A 21,076-nucleotide genomic window follows, 5' to 3' on the forward strand; every position below is an offset into this window, starting at 1 on the left:
CCATTGTAGCATGGCCTTTAATGGCCTTGGATTTGAGTTCTCATGTGTGGCAGGGTATTAACCCAGTATGTATCCACCCTTATGCATCACCTACTCTGAAGAACTGGTAGGAAACATGGCAGAAGCTCCTTGGGATGTTATGTTTCATACTAGCCCCTTGGGATCAAAGTATTATACACAAATGGGTGTATATAATATACTATGATCTCCAAGTGATGTGGAAATGTGGATACAGGCAGTCCCTGGTTACGACGGGGGTTCCGTTCTTGAGACGCGTTGTAAGCCGAAAATCGTCGTAAGCCGGAACATCGTCAAAAATCCTAATAAAACCTTACTTTCAATGCTTTGGGTGCATTAAAAACTATGTAAACTGCATTCTTATTGCATTTTTCATCAAAATAACCTTCAAATAGTGATTATATTGCATTTTTTGAGGCATATTACTTCTGCCAGATCAGCGTTGTAAGAGCCGTAACCCTGGAACATGCGTCGTAAACCTGGAAATAATTTCTGATGAATATAATTGAAAAACGTTGTAACCTGGGAATGTTGTAAGCCGAACCCATCGTAAGCCAGGGAATGCCTGTACATACAATCAGAGTACAATCAGGCATTTTTTTTTTTTCCCTCCAAAAAAGTGTGTATTCTGTTTTTTTTAAAAGTGTGTACAGTTAACCCCCATATTTGTAGATGTAGTATTTGCGGACTCACCTATTCGCAGATTTCTTTATGGACCATATCTACCCCATTATTCGCAGGAAATTTGTGTATTCGTGGTATTTTTCTATGAGAAATATCCACAAATTTCTGTATTTTCATATTAATTTCATGGTTAAATGCACTTTTTGTGTTCATTTATTAAAAAAAATAAAGGTATAAGCATGTTTAGTGGGTTTTTCTTGAGTTTGAACTAACAAAATAGGATGTTTTAAGTGCTTTTATAGGGGTTCTAACTATTCGTGGGCTCAACCCATAGCAGAGAGGACTGGTACGCATCCCTGCAAATACGGGGGGTCCACTGTATCCTGTTTTTTTTTTTTTTTTTTTTAATAGTGTGTAGGACAGGCTTATGAGAAAGCAAAAGTTGCTTGTTGGATTATCGAGACAGTCCCTTTGTCTTTACCTAGTCTTTGCTTTCTAAGTGTTTTATTTCTAGATCCATCCTGAATGTCCTCCCCACCCCACCACCCCTCCTGTTGTGGCAAACCTGGCAGATTTCTTCTGCCTTACAAGGTGTGCCATCCCCACATTGTTGACCAGTCACTTCTGGCATTTATTTTTAATGATGTATGGTGATATTTATTTATACAGCAGTTTTGTAAATATGTAAAATATATACTAAAAACTGAGGGGGGTGATATTTTTGTTGTTTATTATTATGTTGTTTTTTTATGATGTTACTCTTGTTATGAGTCTGTTTATTAGTTTTGATACTGATATGTTTTTAATTTTAATGTGGGAGACATTGAGCTGAACCCTGGGCCTGCTACCCATTACAATAAGAATCTGTTCCTTCACGATATACAAACCCTCGGTCCTTTACATAAAGAACTACTTTCAGCGTAGGCTGGAATTACAGCCGTTAAATTCTTGAACAAGGTGGTTAGGAAGTAACTACCGTCTGGTAGGCAGTTAGGCCCCCCTTGCCCAGATGTAAACGCTCCACTTTGCTTTCGGCCGTCTTCCGATGAAGACGTATTTTTGTGAGCTCTTGCTGACTAGCCGTTAATATAAATTTCCCGGTGGGATCTTTATTATTTTGAATAAATGTTTATACAGTGTCTGATATTAATAATTAATTGACTTTAATAATTAATAAGGAAACCCACTTTTTGTGATAGCCTTGATAGCCACCTTTCTACTTTGTGTTAAGGGTTGGCAGCAAGGGTGTGACATCTTTATTAGTACATCTTTTCGCCCTTTAATGTTTGGGTGAGAAATGTATTCATCCAAAATTTATCCTTATGTTTTGGAAATTACCAAGGGGAACTTCGGAGGTTTGTCCTTTGTTTCTTCTGGTAATTCCTCATCTTTGTCATTTCGCTAGCAATCGGACAAAGATAGAAGAGGGGGAGTGTGGTGTTGGTGTTTAAGGGATCTCTTCTCATTTTGGAGGGCGGTGCCCTTGGATGTACAAGGAGTATCCTAATTACTTTAAATCATATTTTCTTTCTTTTACAGGTTAGCAGTGGTGACAGTTGATTACAGCAGTAGATGGTTGGATATCTCTTCGTGTTGGTTATCCTAACCTTAGAATTGTACCTGTGACTCGTAGCATGCTGTGATATTGGTCCTTGAGTGTGTGTACTGTTCCTCTGCTGGAAATCATATTCATTTACTGCTGCTATCCTGGAGTTTCGTCACTGGACAAAGCCTTTGCCGCTGCCCTGTTATTATTAACTCTATTCCTGCTGGTAAATGTACCTCATCCTGTAGAAGAAGTCTTGCAGAATTTGGAGAAGTCAAAGAGGAAGAGAGCTCGTCAAGTGTCATCATCTTCCTCTTCGGAATCATCATATTTTCATACAATCAACTTACCTGTCAGATATATACATAGCTAAGACTCTGTCGTCCCCGACAGAAATTCAAATTTCGCGCCACTCGCTACAGGTAGGTCAGGTGATCTGCCGGCCTGCCCTGGGTGGCAGGACTAGGAACCATTCCCGTTTTCTATCATATTTTTTCTGTCGCCGGTGGTATCAACATCGTTGCTACTACCTCCTGACTGGAATTCACTTTTCAAGACAATTGATCATCTTTATTGGACTTTTTGGTGACGTACCTGGATCGTTGTTTTGGCATTCGCTACCGTGGACTGGATTTGGACTTGCTTTTGATTTTTCTTCAAGAATGTCTGATTCAAGTGGTTGTGTGAGAGTGTGTGTGAATGTAGGCTGCAAGGTGAGGATACCGAAGGCTTCGGTTGATCCTCACACTGTATGCCGCAAATGTAGAGGTTTTGATTGTTCTTTAACTAACACCTGTCATGAGTGTGAGAGGTTGAATGTTGAGGAATGGAAGACTCTAACTTCTTACTTGAAGAAGTTAGAGAGGGATAGAGTGAGAAGGGCTGCATCTAAGGGTGCGGGTAGTACAAGGCCTATTGAGCCTTTTAATGATTCTAACTCTTCATTAAACTATGCATTTGATTCTAATTTTGTATCAGGGCCCTCACATGCTTTGCATTCAGATTCGGCCTCAGAAATCGCTGATCTGAAAGCTACACTTCATAGGATGAAATCCAAAATGGCTGCCATGAAAGGTAAGGATTGTGAAAGTGACTTTTTTAGTGAAGTGAGTGCCCCAGTGTTGTGGAGGGGGCGTCTGACCGTCTCTGCGACGCTCCCAGGCCTAGACCTCTTTCAAGCTCCCAAGCCCAGAGATGAAAAGTCGAAAGCCGTACGGAGGTTGTGGAGAATTCCCCCCGGTCAGGCGTCCCTTCAGCAGGCTCTGTAGTTCGACAGACTGCTCAGGACCGCTATAGGAAAAGCATCCTCCGAGAGTGCTTTTCTTCGTCCGCCTCTCCCTCCCCTAAACGAGGGTGGAAGGATTCGGACCTTTCCAGGCCCCTGAAAAGGCACTGGAAAGAACCTGTATTTGATTCAAGCCCCGAACGCTTTTCTGAAGAAGCGCCTTCCTCGATCAAGAAGGCTAGGAGGGTTTTGACGTCTCCTGGCTTTGACAAAACTCCTTCGAGGTATCCCTCTCCCGTTGAAGAAGATGCCGGAGAGGCTTCCATGAGGATTATCTTAGCTGTACAAGAACAGTTATCCGCCTTGGTAGGAGTTCTTTCGAAGGATCCTCCTCGTAGGAAAGACGTGAGGCTTCCTGTCAAGAAGTCTTGTCTTCCTTCTCCCGCCAGGAGTGAGGCTCCTGTGGGACGTGAGGCGTCTTATAGGCGTGAGATGTCTTCTGATAGAGAGTCGTACGCCGAATATGAAGCGCCAGACAAGCGCGAGGCGCCAGCCAAGCGCGAGTTGTCTTACAGACGAGAAGCGTCTTATAGGATTGAAGCGCCAGAGAAGCGCGAGCAGCTTAACAGGCAGTAGGATTTAGCCAGACGTGACACGTCTGCCAAGCGAGCAGCGTCAGCCAAGCGCGAGGCGCCAGCCAAGCGCGAGGATTCAGCCAGGCGCGAGGATTCAGCCAGGCGCGAGGCGCCAGACAAGCGTCATCCAAGCAAGGATGTAGCACCAGAGAGGCGCGAGGCGTCAGCCAGGCGCGAGGATTCAGCCAGGCGCGAGGCGCCAGACAAGAGTAATCTGAATAGGGATGTAGCGCCAGAGAGGCGCGAGGCGCCAGCCAGGCGTGAGGCGTCTGTTTTGCATAGGGGCTCCGTACACGCTCTTAGCCCCTCTCCAATTAGGAGTTTGTCTCCCGCAGAGAGAGAAATTGGGCAGGAAGACCCAGACCTGAAGTTGAATTCTCCTTCTGATCCCTTCTTGGAAGAGGACTCAGAAGACGAGACTCACGGCAGAGAAGGGCTGTCTAACTACAAAGTTTTGACAGCTCTCCTTCTTCAGGAATATGGAGATGCCTTGACCCCTGCCGCTCCTCCTTCTCCACGCTCCCTTTTTTCGTGCTCCAAAACGCCAAAGTCGTCGGCTTTTCTGAAGATGAGGCCGACGATTTCTATGAAGAGAGCTCTTCAGTCTCTGGATAGCTGGATGCTAACCAAAAAAAGAGTTGGTTAGAACTGTGTTCTGCATGCCTCCCGCTAGACTTACCGGCAAGAGAGGTATTTGGTACCAGACTGGGGAGAATATGGGTCTCTCTCTCCCAGCTTCGGCTGAAGCTGACTTTTCCAGTCTGGTAGACGCATCCAGGAGACATAGCCTTCATAATGCACGAATAACTTGGGGTCTTTCGGAGCTGGATCATCTCCTCAAGGGACTCTTTCATATTTTGGAAGTCTTCAACTTCCTGGATTGGTCCCTTGGGGTGATGGCCAAGAAGGCCCATGCCTCGGAAGGACTCGATCCGGACGTACTCCTCTCGATCTTGTCGTGCATTGACAAGGCGGTACAGGACGGCTCAGGGGAAGTCTCTTCTTTATTTGGAGCCGGTCTCTTGAAGAAGAGGTCTGTTTTTAGCGCTTTTCTGACAAAAGCAGTATCTCATTCTCAAAGGGCAGCATTGTTATTCGCTCCCAGGTCTGACTTTTTGTTCCCTTCGCAGTTGGTGAGGGACATTTCCCGTTTGCTGACGGAGAAAGCGACACAGGATCTTCTCTTTCAATCGTCCAGGAAAAAGAGACCAGTGGCGGTGGGAGAAAAGAAAGGTGTTAATACGCCTCTGCAGCCCTTTCAAGGAGGTCCTCCCTCTAGAGCTCCCTCAAAAAGGAAAGCGACTGAGAGGAGAGGTAGAGCTTCTTTCCGTCCCTTTAAAAGGGGAAAGTGAAGCTGCGTTCCTCCAAACACCAGTAGGTGCCAGGCTCCGGGGATTTGCGGAAGCCTGGACACTCATCGATACAGACACTTGGTCAATGTCTGTTCTACAGAAAGGATACCTCATTCCTTTCCTGGACAATCCTCCCCTGACTTCAACTCCGCGGGAATTGTCCGCCAATTACAAGGACCCTGTGCTGAAAGATACTCTTCAACGAATGGTGGATCAAATGTGGGACAAGAGAGCAATAGAGCTAGTGCTGGATCAAAGCTCCCCAGGGTTTTACAATCGCCTTTTCTTGGTTGCGAAAGCCTCGGGGGGCTGGAGACCAGTTCTAGATGTCAGCGCTCTGAACAAGTTTGTTCAGAAACAGAAGTTCTCCATGGAGACTTCTGCGTCAGTCCTTGCGGCTCTTCGCCAAGGGGATTGGATGGTTTCTCTGGATCTCCAAGATGCCTATTTTCGTGTCCCGATTCATCCTTCGTCGAAGAAGTACCTCCGTTTCATGACAGGGGGAAGGATCTTCCAATTCAGAGCCTTGTGTTTCAGCCTTTCCACTGCTCCTCAGGTCTTCACAAGCCTGATGAAAAATGTGGCAAGATGGCTTCACCTGAAAGGTATCAGTATCTCTCTGTACCTAGACGACTGGCTCATCAGAGCAAAATCAGAGAGACAGTGTTTGGAGGACCTTGCTTTGACACTAAACCTGATCAAGACCTTAGGATTGCTCGTGAACCTCGAGAAGTCCCAACTGATCCCCAGCCAGAACTTGGTCTATCTGGGGATTCGGATGGATTCTCGGGGTTTTCGAGTATTTCCCTCTCAAGAGAGACTAACGAGAGGCTTAGAGAAAGTCTCTCTCTTCTTAGGGAAAGAACGTACTTCGGCGAGGGAATGGTTGAGCGTATTAGGGACCCTTTCCTCGCTCGAACAGTTCTTTCCTCTAGGAAGACTTCATCTCCGTCCTCTTCAGTTCTTCCTCAGAAGATCGTGGAACATGAAGACAGGACTTCTTTCGGACAGTTTTCCCATTCCAGTATTGATGAAACGCCACTTAGAATGGTGGTTGCCCCCACTGAAGGAGAACAAGGGTACTTCCCTAGAGACTCAGAACCCGAACCTTGTATTGTTTTCCGACGCGTCGGAAAAAGGTTGGGGAGCAACCTTGGGAAAGAGAGAGGTGTCAGGCACCTGGAATGCTCTTCAAGTGACCTGGCACATAAATTGCAAAGAGCTGTTTGCCGTACACCTGGCCCTAAAGAGCTTCGAGCCTTTAGTGACGAACAAGATAGTCCAAGTGAATGCGGACAACACAACCGCCCTTGCCTACATTCGAAAGCAAGGAGGGACACACTCGTATGCCCTATACGAACTCGCAAGAGACCTTCTTTTGTGGACATCCCAGAGGAACATCTCCCTATTGACGAGGTTTGTTCAAGGAGTAAGGAACGTGAGAGCAGACAGGCTGAGCAGGAGGAACCAGGTCCTTCACACCGAATGGACCCTCCACTCAGAAGTTTGTCGGAGTCTCTGGTCTCTTTGGGGGACTCCTCATGTCGACCTCTTTGCCACGTTCCTCTCAAAAAGACTGGAAGTCTTTTGCTCAGTAGTAGAAGACCCCAGAGCTCTAACAGTAGACGCCTTCCTTCTAGATTGGTCTCATGTAGACGTTTACGCATTTCCCCCATTCAAGATTCTGGGGCAAGTGCTCAGGAAGTTTGTGACATCAAAGGGGACGAAAATGACCCTGATAGCCCCCTTTTGGCCAGCTCAAGAGTGGTTCACGGAGGTGCTGGAGTGGATGGTAGACTTCCCCAGATCCCTCCCACAAAGGATGGATCTTCTCAGACAACCACACTTCGAGAGGTTTCATCAAAACCTCCCCGCTCTCGCTCTGACTGCCTTTCGACTATCGAAAGACTTGTCAGAGCGAGAGGCTTTTCTCGCAAGGCGGCAAGCTCGATCGCTAGAGCCCGGAGAACTTCCACTATCCGAGTTTACCAGTCTAAGTGGGAAGTATTTAGAAGGTGGTGCAAGTCGAAGAAGTTGTCCTCCTCCAGTACCTCTGTAACAGAAATCGCTGATTTTCTGTTATTTTTGAGAGAGGAATCTCGTCTCTCCGTAGCCACTATGAAGGGCTATAGGAGTATGCTTTCGGCCGTCTTTAGAAATAGAGGCCTAGATCTGGCAAATAATAGAGATCTACACGATCTGATTAGATCTTTTGAGACCATTAAGTCTAAGATTACATCTCCCCCTAACTGGAACCTCGACGTGGTCCTGAAGTTCTTGTCCTTGGGAAGATTTGAACCTCTGCATTTGGCCTCTTTTCGTGACCTAACGAGAAAATGTTTGTTTCTTTTGTCACTGGCGACAGCTAAGAGAGTTAGTGAACTGCACGCCCTTAGTGATAAAGTGGGATTCAAACTAGACTCAGCCATCTGTTCATTCAAAGCTTTATTTTTGGCGAAGAATGAAAATCCTTCGAATCCCTGGCCGAGAAACTTCGAAGTTAAAGGCTTATCGGGTCTCGTCGGCAGGGAAACTGAGAGGTCTCTTTGCCCAGTAAGGGCTCTAAAGTTTTACATGCAGAGAAAGAAACAGTTGGGAGGTTCTAGACAAGGTCTCTGGTGCTCGGTGAAGGATCCTTCAAGACCTATGTCCAAAAATGCTTTAGCCTTTTTTGTTAGGAACGTCATTACCGACTCTCATAAGGCTTGCACGGATGACTCTTTGAAACTCCTGAGAGTGAGAGCTCATGAGGTGAGAGCAGTAGCTACGTCTCTCTCTTTTCAGAGAAATATGTCACTAAAGAATATCTTGGAAGCGACATATTGGAGGTGTAATTCAGTGTTTGCTTCTCACTATTTAAAGGACGTTCGTGTGACCTACGAGAAATGTTTTTCTTTAGGTCCTTTCGTGTCTGCGGGCACAATCCTGGGTACAAGAGCTAACACCAATCCTTTAAATGATGCATAAGTCTAATAGATATGTTCTAGACTTTCTGCTGAGCAGGTGCAGGTACCGCACGGGCGGCCAGTCACTTTCGTTCAGTAAGGAACTCTTGTGATATCTTTTATTAGATGAGTATCATAAAAAAAAATTTTTGAAAATTAATGTGTGCGTGTGTAATTTGGTTTGGAGTTATGGTTGTTGTGAAGAGTTTGGGGATAACTCGGAGCAATTTTTAATACTAACATGGTGGTTAGGATCAGGTGGTCGGGATTGGTTGTGTGCTCCTTCATAAGGTGTGTTGTCATATAAGTGGATCAGCACCCATTGACAAAGTCCTTTCAGGCTCTGCCGAGTAAGTGGATAAGACTCCTTCGGCAGACCCACAAGAACTCTTGGCCATAGATCACATATCTCACTAAAGTTTCTTGAGGTGATGCAGACTCCTGGGCTACAGCCACAAAGTCTACCACCTATCAGGTAGGAACCAAGGTTTTTTATACCTACAACATATGTTGTTTACCTGTCTATTCCAGAAGTAGCTGTCTCTTACCCTCCACCGAAGGGTGCCAATCAGCTATGTATATATCTGACAGGTAAGTTGATTGTATGAAAATGATATTGTTATGATACAATAAAGTTTCATACATACTTACCTGGCAGATATATACGATTAGGGCCCACCCAGCCTCCCCGCAAGGAGACAGGTGGATGAGAAAAAATATGATAGAAAACGGGAATGGTTCCTAGTCCTGCCACCCAGGGCAGGCCGGTAGATCACCTGACCTACCTGTAGCGAGTGGCGCGAAATTTGAATTTCTGTCGGGGACGACGGAGTCTTAGCTATGTATATATCTGCCAGGTAAGTATGTATGAAACTATTGTATCATAACAATATCATTTTTCATCAGCCTCTACCCCTGCAACTTCTAAGGTTCCCTGCCAAAGAAGGAGAAGATAGTCTCCCCCCTAAGAGGTCTCATCACGGGACTTCTAAGGGTCTGCCTCCTCAAACTGAGGAGACAGTTGGGCCTTCTGCAAAGGAATGGGAACCGTCACGTTGTCATTAGGTCCTAGCGTGTCAGGAGCTGTAGAAGCGCAAACTTCGGTTCACACTTCTGCTGCTAGTCCTAGACGTTCTGCCCCTAAGACTAGTTCCGTGTCGGGCGCATGTAAATCTTTGGATCCGGTTGCATCCAGAGTCGGTGATGCTGAGTCCGCTCACCATCATGACGGCCACAGAGTGGAAGAAAGGAGTGAGTCACTCAGGTGACTCACACCTTGCCAGTGATTAGTCTTGCAGTGATTGCTCGGTTCCCAGGGTTGAAGTGATGGATCCACGGGACCGTGCACACAGAGATGTATGGGCTCCCCCATTCGGTTCTCTTGAGAGATTTCGGCCTTGACGAGGACTTGGATGCGTCGGAGGATGATACTGGCTCTCCTGTCAGGCGCATGCTCATCCCCACCCAGACAACGGTCAGATTCATGTGACTAACCGGTCTCGGTGGCGATGAACATTTCGCCTGCCATGCGAGAGTTTCGTAACCCTTCTCGGGAAAGCGTTTTCTCCAGACGATAACGATTTCCTAGACTCTCGTCAAGGCCATCACCGCAGGTTGATGGCTACCTGTGACTCGCCTCTCCTGCTAATTCCACTAGTAAGGCGAACGAGAGTGTCTGTCTTCCTCACCTATTACCTCTACTTCCTATATGGCTATGCCGGGAGGGGTGAGGTGAATAGTGGGGATCCTGCCGAGTGCTCTCCGTAGGTTTCAGCGTTAGGGGACTACGTTCCTGGAGGGACCTTAGGGTCCTACTGGACGTACATCCACATCGTCGAGGAAGAATCTTATGTCAATAAGATCCTTTGGACGGATTTCAGTTCGCAGTCCCCTATGGGTTCTTGCATTTTGGGAGCCACGGTTGTATATTTTATTGAATTGTTACTTTCATTCCAGTCTTAAATGCTTGCATTTAGGATTGGTTCTTATGCCCATTCCTCCTCGATTTCTATGGGAGTTGAGGAGGGGCCCCATCCCGATCTGCAAACACTTGGGCGAGACGAGAATTCCTGATAATTGTTACTACAATACCCAGGAATCTCGCTGAAGGCTCGAATTCCTTGGAATTTCTGGCATTCTCAGAGTGTTTTGGTTTTTCTGTAATTTCCAAACACTCGGGCGAGACAGACATTCCCGGTAATTGTTATTACGAAAATGTGGAGTCTCGCTAAGCCATTAAATTCCTTGCAATTTCTAGCGTTCGCTGAGTGATTTGGTTTCCTGCGATTTCCAAACACTCATGCAACTGGCATTCCCAATGATTATTACAATAATCGGGAGTCTCGCCGAGTGCCTGGATCCCTTGGTTTTGTTGGTGCTCGCCAAGTGCTCGGCTTCATCATATTGCCAAGTACCAGGGCGAGAAAAGCCTTGCCCGATTATTGTCATACAAGAGTCGTGTTTTTCTCGCAGAGCATGGGAATTCTTATGAATTCTAACACTTGCCGAGCGCTCACTATTACGAGTGCTTGGATGGCGAGATGAGTCTTTACCAGTACGTACAGATGAGTCTGCTCCTCAGTCAGGTTTGGAGTTATATAGAGTTTGGAACTGCATGCAACACCTTCTGGGTGAATGGTCAAGTACTGTCCTTGTGTATTGGACCTTAGGGTCCAAACTCGTAGAACAGTAGACACAGAATCCCCCTTATTCTTCTTCTCGGAGCTTTAGCCTCGAAGGAGAACAGATAATTGGGAAGAAGTGATATTTCTTCATTGACTATTACCACTCATAATTATGTAGTGGTGATCTGCTCAGCTCACTTCGCCCAGCTGGACCAGACAGCTCTAACAAATGAACTCTGCTCTTGATCGGTGTGGTTCCTTGCCGTGACATAGCACCCTCTCTTTCCGTGTTGCAGCGAGCTTTCACAAGGTCATCGTCTTTCGTCTTTGTCATCTGACAACTCCTAACCTCCCTCTTCAAAGGGTTCCACGTCCTAAGAAGAGGAAGGTATTCTCTGTCCCTTAAGAAGTCTCACATCGAGACTTCTAAGGGTCTGCATCCTTTCCATAGAGAGGAAGTAATTGGCTGTCTCTTCGACTCACCTGCTCCTTCTGGAGCGGGAACCTGGATGCTATCCACAAAATATAGTGTCTCGGGAGGCCCAGGAGTTTGAACCAAGGTTTGTTCTCCTGTCTGGTTCCAAGGGCTCTGCTCATGGAACCGGGACTGCATCGGGTATACCGTGTACGGGTCTCTCCAAGTGTACAACCCACAAGGGGGGTCGTACATCCACATTCAGTGATAGGTAGTCTTCTCTCCATCACGATAGTGGCACCGTACGAGAGAAGGGACTGAGCCACGTTGGTGGCTCAAACACACCTGTAAAAGCCAGAAATGGCTATTCTTCTGGTGCCAAGATCGATGTCGCTGTCCATCGGGACAAGGCATCTGAAAGACATAGGAAGAGGTCCTCTGTGTAGTCCTTTTCGTGAGGTTCGATCACGGAGAACATAGATGCATAGCAAGACGTGGCAAGTTCTCACCAGCTTTTATGGCATTTAACTCCAGTCAACTTTTGCTCATGTTCGCACGAACGAAACGGTTGTAGGAAATGAATGTTTCGTTTAACAGAGTGAGAACATCGCAAGTTCAGGGAAGAGCGGGCAAGAACAGTCAATCTTCCTCTCCTTTTTCCCTCTACTTCCTGGTTATACCAGAATGAGCAAGGAAATAGGAGGAATTCTATGGAGTCTACTCCTCAGAGTTCAAACCCAAGGGACTGTTTTTGGTTCAAATCTTAGGATCTTACCGAACATACGCCATTCTGCTCAGGATGGATAGCACCAAGAGAGTTGAATACCTCTCCAGTGCTACTGTTTTGGGAACAACCAGTTCGGCTTGAACTAGTCATCTTCGGTATCCTGTTATCACCGTAGAAGTCTCCCTTTGGGAAAACTTCACCTTTGCTCTCTTCATTAGAGAAGGAAGGAGGTCTGCTTCCAGTCCTTATTCTTGTCCCTCGAATGAAGAATTAGGTTGGAGTGTGATTTACAGAAACCTACAAATATATACTAGTATATTTCTCTCGCAACATGCTTCTGTTATCAGTTGCATTGTCTGAGTAGTTGCCGCACATCTATAAGTTAATTCTTCTGGTATGTGACCGAGACGAATAGTTCCTTCTCTTAATTAACCTGAAACTCAGGAGAGCCTTTCGGGCCTCCCAAGATTTACCAGTTTTGTTTTTGAGATACCTAGTGGTATTGTTTCCCAACAACACCACAGCATTTGTATTATCACCAAACAAGAGGGTTTTCTTCCCTCCCATTTCAGTTAAAATGTAGATGCTCAAGTGTATCTTTTTTGCACTCAATGGTTCTAGCCGAACTCATTCCTTCATGCAATGCACTACAGGCAACCCAGTACGACAAGTCGAGTGAGTGGTATAGGGCTCTGTCTCTCCGAGATTCTTTTTGGGTTTGGTATTGTTTCTCCTCGGTCGAGGATTAACTACCAATTCGAAGCTCTCTGCCCGGCAATCACAGACTTAGGTCTTTGGTTGGATCAGAATTCTCGCATAATCCCCATCTCCCCTGCACTACATTTACTGTTGTGAGAATTTTCAGAGAGATATATCTCATTAGACTCGTTATTATCTTTCTGTTTACCCCACGGTATAACGGAAGTCTGTAGCCCTAGTCTTCTGTTCCATCGCACCTGCCCTATTGGCCACTGTGATGATGCAGAATTATTTTGTTCAGAATATTTTAGTTTTGTCTTATAATATACATTTCCTAATTCACAAGGTGTTTAATTATTCTTTTTTCACCCCGAATTGTAAATGAATAACAGAGGACTTCGCCTGTTCCCTGCCCAACTAGCTCTGCTTCTACAGTAAATAGAAATGTCCTCCCTGATCCAACCCACGAGAAGTGGTTCTTCAGGCAGTACAATCCCTGTGTTGTCATTACTGAAAGACTCTCCGCTTTCATTGCAAACTCCAATTTTCTAGCCAAGCAGCAATGAAATAGTAGATTAATTTTTTCAGTTCCCTGTAAAACAAGAGGGATTAAAGCCTTCTTCACTGGTTGGTGTCATCGACGGGACTTTTTCTATGTTCAAAATGTTGAGAGTTTACTTCTTTCGATTCAACTGTGAAGACGTAGGTCCACATTCACCTTAGTCGTTCACTAGTAATATAGTATTGTTTCTCCTTAGTTGAAATTCAACTGCTGATGAGAAACTTCTGTCTTGCCATCACAGGGACCTCAGTCTCTAGAAGGCAATTGACTATCGTCTGATGTGTGCATACCTCGCAAGAATCATCATCTCGTCTCTCTACATCGTTGGCGAACAAGATAGACGATTTGTATGGTTGTTCTCAACATAACCCTTCAAAAGGCGGGTGTCGTGTTGTGACTACGTCTCAGATGCACGACAGTGCAATCAGTCGGCAACTGTTGACGAGTCCAAGTCCTTCATGATTTGCGCTGTGGACTTTGTATTAGTTGATCCAGATCAGTCATTGCTTTGTCCTACTGATGTGTTGCTGTACATATGAAGGATTGACACCCTTCATTGAGTGTTGATGCCTTGATCCACTGAAGACTGCCAATGCAGAAGCCAATGACACGTCTTTCTCTAAGTCTTACAAGATCCTGAGGGACTTCTCTGCAGTTGGATAGTCCAGTGGATGGGTACATTTCATCACTCCAAAGAATATATTGGACCAGAAGATAGATGAGGTCTCATTACGACCATATTTATATCTTTCTTCCTTCAGGAATGCCCACAGGGCCTTGGAACCTCTTTTCCTTGGACCGGTGGTGGATTCTTGCAGGTTGTGTTTGCTCACCTGGCTCCTTCAAGAGGACAAGTTGCATCTCGCCCATGGTGTGCAGTTCTAGAGGTAAGAAGGATGCGGGAGTGATTGGCCTCTCCACCTTTCCCCCTCCTCGTCCTTCTACTCCTCTTCCTTCGGGTTGGGGATAGGACTTGAACTTACACCGGCTGGTCGGGCGATTGATGCAGTAAGCTTACACATAGAGCTTCCTTTCTATTTTTCTTAGCAGAATCATAGATGCAATCCTGCTCCTTCCTCTACCAAGGGGAGGAAGGAGACTGGCAATAATGCAAACCCTTCCCAGAACTTTGCATTAATGCCTCCTACTCTAAAATATTCTTCCCGGTCCATTTTCGGATGAGTTACGATTCCTCACTCATTTAGAAAAGGCCCAGAAGTCTGACTCTTGATCATGCAGCTCCTATACTCTGATCAAGTTGTCAGAGGCAGGGCACTCCTCCTCGCTCTTACGACCAGGAAGAATAGCCCAGGTGTGCAGAACTCCAGTCAGTTCTAGAGGCTCACTCACATTCCTCCCACCTATTAGTGAGTCTTCCCTATGTAAAGGACTGCTTGTTTTTATATCGTGTAGGAACAAATCACAATTTTTGAAAGTAGATTGTATTTTTCCTAACTATACAAACCTGGGGTCCTTTACATTTATGCCTACCTCATGCCACCCCTCAATCTGAACCCAGGCCAAAAGGCAAAGTGGAGGGTTTACATTTGGGCAGGCGGGCCTACCCGCCTACAATACGGTAGTTACTGCCTAATCACCTTGTTCAAGAATTTAATGGCCGTAATTCCAGCTATGCTGAAAGTAATTTCTTATGTAAAGGACCTCAGGTTTGTATAGTTAGGAAAAATACAATTTACTTTCAAAAATTGTAATTTTACTCTAAGGGAAAAAGAAAATGGCATCCCATGAATTAGGGGTAACGTTAGTATACGTACGAAAATGGATATGTATGTACATAGTAGTTACTGTAACTATTTTTACACCAACCAGTTATTTCTTTTTTAAGGGTAATGTGTTAAACTAACTTTTAAATGAAATTATAGTAACTTTAATTTCATTTAAAACTTAGCTTAATACTTAGGGAACATGATTAGGGTCATATTTAGTGTTCAAATTCTAGAAGCAAGCATTTATTAGAATTTTTAGAGACAGCGCCAAACTTATGCAAAACTTCCCTTCATGTGAGGGGGGTCTGGAACCTAACCTTGTGTAAGTTCAGGATATTACTGTATTCCTAATTCCATCATTGGAAAAACTGTCTGGCACTTAATATTTCATTGTTTCTACACAATATACAAACCTTTTGCTTGTACATAAGAAATATGCTTCAGTGCAGCTGGAAACAGCTGTTTAACTTTTAAACAAGGTGGTTAGGTAGTTAACTACTGAGTGCCGAGCGGGAGTTGCGTTCACATGACTGGTAAGCATTCACTTTGCTTTCGGCCGCCAAGCTATGACAAGATGTTCATGTACCCTTTGCGTCTCCTGCCATCTTGCTTTGTTTAGTTCATTTTTGGTTGGATTGTTGCTTAATTGTTTCTTTGGTATATATATCCATGCTTGTTTGTGTAATTGTGAATTTACATCATGCAAATAAGCCTGTCGAGCACAAGGCTAGTACCCAGTGTGTCTGCCCCAGTGCTGCCTCTAGACCCTGTAACCATTACCACTCTTCCTTGGATGTTGAACCTCATGTCCTCTGCACAAGTTGCAGAGAGCATGACTGTAACCTTGATTCTGTTGGTGACAAGTGCCGTGCAATGGGTGAGGTTCTTGCAGAGGAGGGAATACAAGAAGGCGGACTATCTGCAAGGCATGGAGCGAAGGAAGACTGCCAACCTTAACCCAACTTGTCTTTCAGGTGCGGAGAAGAACGAGGAAAAGTCAGGAGACTTAGCACTCTCGGTTGTTCCCTCATTGCATGGCTTGTTGAGTCACCTACCGGCTTCCCGTGTCCCTGTGATGGCCCCAGTAACTCACTCCACTGTGACAGTGACCGCATCAACTGTTACAATGTCCGTTTGGCATTGTCGTCGACAATTGTGACCCTTGCTGTAATGGACAACACATCACCTCATACCCCTGCTATGTCCTACTGTTGTGGACCGCAACCCGGTCCTGCAGGTTCTTTAAAATTCAAACAGAATGGGACTGGTATGACTGACAGCAGTTGTGACAAACAGGAGGAAGGAGCTAAACAAAACCAAAAAAATAACCTTAACATGAATTTATTATACTATACAGAATGTACAGCCAAGTCAGGTTCTGAAACATACCCAATTAAATAAAAATATTAAACTTCAAGAATAAGAGTCAATAAAATTAAAATTGCTCAAAACAACCATTGAACAATACGCAATACTAGAGCAATAAACAGGCAGCATAAAAACTAACATAAACAAGCAGCATAACAAATATAAAGACAAGCAGCACAAAACATAATACAAAAGCAGTATGATTAATAATACTAAATACACAGGCAGCAAAATTAACCCTTAAACGCCAAGCCGGTATTTCCAAAAGTGTCTCCTGTATGCCGTCGCCGTTCGCGAGTGAGTGGCAAATTTTTTTTTTTTTTTTTCAAAAAATCACAGCATGCTTCATTTTCAAGATTAAGAGTTCATTTTTGGCTCCTTTTTTTGTCATTGCCTGAAGTTTAGTATGCAACCATCAGAAATAAAAAAAATATCATTATTATATATAAATATTGGAATATAAGACAGCGCAAAAAAAATTTTCATATATAATTGTATACAAATCACGCTGTGACAAAACGTTAAAGCTAATGAGTTAATTATTTTTTCGTTGTTTTAAAAATTCACCATAAATCGAAATATTGTGCTAGAGACTTCCTTGCTGCAAAATGAAGGTAATTGATTGAATATTACTAGACTGTAAGTGTTGTAGCTTACAATTGCAGGTTTCGACCATATCGGTCGAGTTAAATTTTTTCTGTTTATCGTGATTTATATGAAAATATTTCAAAACTGATAAAAGCTACAACCATAGGTTGTTTTTTGTTGTATTCTACATGAAATTTTGCACATATTCATATATAAGACTTTAAGTAACGGCTAATATAAAATGGTGCAAACATTACGACAATCAGACAAAAAAAATTATGATTTTTTCGGAAGAGTTACCGCGCGGACGTAAGGAAAAAGTTTTTTTCATAAATTCACCATAAATCGAAATATTGTCCTTGAGACTTCCAATTTGTTGCAAAATAAAGGTAAATGGTTGAATATTACTAGAATGTAATAGTTTTAGCTTACAATTGCGTTTTTTTACCATTTCGGTCGAGACAAAGTTGACCAAAGGTTGAAATTTTGGCACATCATTATTTATATGAAAATATTTCAGAACTGATAAAAGCTAAAACCATGGGTTGTTTTTTGTTGTATTCTACATGAAATTGTGCACATTTTCATATATAAAACTTTATGTAACGGCTAATATAAAGCGGTGCAAACATTATGAAATCGATGAAAATATTTCTAATTTTTTTCAGAAGAGTTACCGTGCGGATGTAAGGAAAAAGTTTTTTTTTCATAAATTCACCATAAATCGAAATACTGTGCTAGAGACTTCCAATTTTTTGCAAAATAAAGGTAAATGATTGAGTATTACTAGAATGTAAGAGTTTTAGCTTAAATTGCAGTTTTCGACCATTTTGGTTGAGTCAAAGTTGACCAAAAGTTGAAATTTTGGCACTTATCATTATTTATTTGAAAATATTTCAAAACTGATAAAAGCTACAACCATGGGTTGTTTTTTTGTTGTACTCTACATGAAATTGCGCACATTTCCATATGTAAAACTTTATGTAAACGGCTAATATAAAACGGTGCAAACATTACGACAATCGGACGAAAAAATTTCTAATTTTTTCGGAAGAGTTACCGCACGGACATAAGGAAAAAGTTTTTTTTCATAAATTCACCATAAATCGAAATATTGTTGTAAAATGAAGGTGAATGATTGAATATTACGAGAATATAAGAGTTTTAGCTTACAATTGCGTGTTTTGACCATTTCTGTAGAGTCAAAGTTGACAGAAGGTTGAAATTTTGGCACTTTTCGTTATTTATATGAAAATATTTCAAAACTGTTAAGAGCTACAACCATAGATTGTTTTTTTGTTGTATTCTACATGAAATTGCGCACATTTTCATATATAAAACTCTATGTAATGGCTAATATAAAATGGTGCAAAAATTATGTCAAAGTGATAAAATAATTTCTGAGATGTGTCGCTGATGCTTTTTATTGCGAGAAGAGAGAAATTCGCGCTTGCGCGCCTAGGTAACGATTGTAAACAAAACAACAGCTTGATCCGTGAACTCCAAGCATCCCTCAAGGTGTGTGATTCAAAAGTTTTTACGCGAATTTAAAAAAAAACCTTTTTTGCGTCGATGTTTCGTACGTCAATTAGGCACCCAACAGACAATTCTCGTCGACGTTTAATACGTCCAATCGGCGTTTAAGTGTTAATACAAAAACACAGACAATCTCAGTAGAGATGTCGAGACAGTCACTGCTCTCGACGAGGATGAAAAACACAGACAAACACCATGAAGCCATCGAAACAGCAACTAGTACCTGCAGGACAGGAACAAGTCCACCAAACAGATGACCAGGCCTGTGTCATTGAGACAGACAGCATGTTTGCTGTCAAACAGGAATCAATCCTATCAACAGTATAAAACGGTTATGTCATCTGAACATCCTCCTGCTGCCACAGCCAACAGGTAAATACTAATACCTCCCGTTCATCCAAAAATACTCTGTGCTGCTATGCTGCCGAGACTGACTCTCTCCCACTGTGAACCCGGCTTCCGCTGTCAGAGACAGAACGACAGATGAAAACTTCCCCACAAAGAAAACCACGAATAGGTAAGGAGGCAACAGCCCACCAAGGGAACAAGCAGCAAACGGTTGTTCCTATTTGAATAAATGCTAAACCTCAGACCTACCCTGTGGTAGACCATCCTTCTGGTGTTGCTTCTGCTCCCCCCTCCATCAGGGTTCAGCTCCTCCACTCCATCCTGAAGAAGGTGTCCAAGAAGAAATCGAAGAAGAGGAGTCGGAAGGTATTGCCTTCTTTGTCATGTGCTGCAGCCCCCTCTCCTTCTTCTTCCAAAGCTCACCAGCAGAGGAAGAAGAAGGTAGCTTCTCCCGCCGGGAAGAATTCCTGTTGTGAAGCTTCTGAAGGGTTGCTTCCATTCATGGGGGAGGTAGAGGGATCTCTCGCTGGCTCTCCCCAGTCTTCAGATATGGGGTCCATGCCACGGATTTTGCAAAGACTATGGGACTTAAGAGCATCAAGTGCGTGGATCTCTAAGTGAACCCGTGTGCCTGATACTAGTTCTGGGAATTCACCTTCCAGGACTGGTGCAGTGGCCCGCCTCTACCCGTGTCTCTTTGGACACTCGAGCAGAGAGAGCTACCGATGTGTGATCAGTACATATGTAAGTGTTTACATAATAAAAAATATGGAAATGTTAGTCCAATATATAAAAGTAAAAGTCTAAAAAACTAAAGAGGTCAACCAGATTGCTTGCAGGAATGATGATCAGACTAGAGACGCTAAAGATGACGTATACAATAAGTATGTAAGCTAAGATAACATGCCGTCACCTGTAGTCATTCAATTGTTTATAAACATTAGTCCAAGCTCCCTGCTTGAGACAACTACCGCCTACGTGATCTGTAGCGTGTCTCAATTGATTGTGTGTTCGTATGAAACTATGTCATCTGATAGTATGTTCATATGTTCGAACTACTGTCTGTCCTTCATAACTTGTAACAGAGATGGTAGACAGCAGAGAGAGCTACCGATGTGTGATCAGTACATATATGATTCAGGAGCTCCGAGTATGTGGACCACATCACTCCGAGTACTCGAGTTTTGATTAAACCATGTGTCACCTCTGCCAGTACTGTGGAGTCAGCTCTGTGGACTGGTTCAGGCTCTGAGCGAGAGGTGAGTAAACATGCGGATGCTGCCTTACCCCTGTCAGTGCTCACCTGAGTAAACAGTCAGTCTTGCACAGGTGCAATTGACTCAAGAGTTTGCACGCACCTGGAGAACCTTTGATGAAGTACCCCACAGTCTCCTTCTCATCTGGGGGCCATGTCCTCGAAGAATACTGGAACGCATTGGGAAGACAGTCCGTGCTCAGACCTGAGTGTACGATCGCTCTCCCTGGGTCAGCCTGAGCTCATGTTTGCGCAAATGGGTCCATTCATCCATCACCTGGCGACAACTTCCATGCACATTCACATGATCCCATCCACTCTCCTTGGGACAACATCCCCCCAACGTCCACTTGTGCAAGGTCACTCTCCTAGACCTGTGCAGCTATTGCTGCCACGGGTTGGCGATCGCACACGGCTCTCCTCTCCTGTAGGTACAAAGGGTTCCAATAAGACAAGGAAATGTGCTCGGTCCCTCTCATCTGTCTCAATCTCCTGGGATTATACCAGGAGGCATGAGCTGGACGGAAGGGTCTACGATTTGGATGCTTCACCCCCAACATAGCCCTACCAGAAAGGCTTATGTTCTGGGTTTGGTCCTTGGATTGACCCGGTTGTATGACCTGGAAGGACCCATGGATCTTTTCACTTGGGACTCAGACACCCTAAGATACAGAGGACCTTTGCAGAGATCGTGGGGCTAATCCATCAGTACAGCGATCTCGGGGAAGGGTCTATGGCTACATCCGTGGATCATCTATCTCAATTCAGAGCTTACTGGGGCCAAAGAAAGAACCCAAGGCTTTGGTGAACTTGCCATGGTCCACACTTACTGAAGGGGTTTTGGAGCAAGTGAACTCTCTGGTATCTGGGCAGGAAGGTTCT

The sequence above is a fragment of the Macrobrachium nipponense genome, chromosome 47, assembly GCF_015104395.2.
Source record: "Macrobrachium nipponense isolate FS-2020 chromosome 47, ASM1510439v2, whole genome shotgun sequence".
Lineage (NCBI taxonomy): Eukaryota > Metazoa > Arthropoda > Malacostraca > Decapoda > Palaemonidae > Macrobrachium > Macrobrachium nipponense.